This window comes from Oryx dammah, unplaced genomic scaffold (genome assembly GCF_014754425.2).
Source record: "Oryx dammah isolate SB20612 unplaced genomic scaffold, SCBI_Odam_1.1 HiC_scaffold_2, whole genome shotgun sequence".
In the NCBI taxonomy this organism is placed as follows: domain Eukaryota; kingdom Metazoa; phylum Chordata; class Mammalia; order Artiodactyla; family Bovidae; genus Oryx; species Oryx dammah.
Window position 1 is genome coordinate 192,869,884 of NW_024070186.1, and position 1,165 is coordinate 192,871,048.

At 43.4% G+C, this 1,165-nt stretch overlaps 1 pseudogene; it reads right to left on the reverse strand.

The window, feature by feature from the left end:
* Nucleotides 1-311: 311 nt before the first annotated feature.
* LOC120879445 lies at nucleotides 312-1,165 on the reverse strand (annotated as a pseudogene).

Genomic DNA, 1,165 nt, shown 5'->3' on the forward strand with positions numbered 1-1,165 from the left:
TGGCCTGAGCTGGGCAAGGTTGGTTCCCTGGGTGCCGGGAGGTTTGCACCTCTCTTCTCTGATTTTTCTCCTCTAAGTTGAAGACCCACTCACTTTTCCTTTACTGTTTTTTTTTTTTTTTAGACATTTGAAATACAACTTTATTCTGATTCTAAACGAAAAGGAAGGGAATGACAGTAACAAACAAGATTCCACCTCTCAGTATTGTCATGTGACTGCAGCAGTCTTATATTTGAAACTCAAGGAGGAAACAACTGTGTTCCAAAACACCTAAATATGCAGGTCCAAAAAATGAAGGTATTTTTTTTTTAAACTGCCACATTCACTCCAAAGCCCATCCATCTCCTTCAGCATCCAAAGATTAAGCACATGTTCTGCTTAGCTATATAATAAAGTGGCAAACAGGCTGCACCACTGACATCACAGGACAGTCGCCTATAAAACTAGACTTCTGACACTGGGCCCCAGCTTCACTTTCTCACAGGTCATCATCTTCATCCGGGAGAGCAGTTGTCTGAGCAACCTCTAAATCGTGCTCGTACTGTGCTGCCAAGGCTGGGTTCATGACCACCTCTGGCGGGGCAAGAGCAGGCATGGCGACAAACTCCAAGTTAGGGTCTCCAATCAGTTTTCTAGCAAGTCAGAGGAAGGGCTTTTCAAAGTTGTAGTTACTTTTGGCAGAAATGTCATAGTACTGAAAATTCTTTCGGTGGAAGACAATTGACTTTGCCTTAACCTTTCTGTCCTTAATATCCACTTTGTTGCCACACAACACAACTGGGATATTCTCACACACTTGTACCAGATCTCTGTCCCAGTTAGGCACATTCTTGTAAGTAACTCTTGATGTTACGTCAAACATTATAATGGCACACTGAGCTTGTATATAATAACCATCTCTCAGTCCACCAAATTTCTCCTGACCAGCTATATCCCACACATTGAACTTAATAGGTCCTCTGTTGGTAGGGAACACAAGAGGATGGCCCTCAACACCCAAGGTAGCTATATACTTCTTCTCAAATTTACCAGTCAGATGACGCTTCACGAATGTAGTTTTTCCAGTACCACCATCACCAACCAAAACACGTTTGAACTGAACTTGGGGTTCTCCTTGGGCAGCCATCGCGATGTTACTTCCAGAAGCATCTCCACGCCCGTCTGA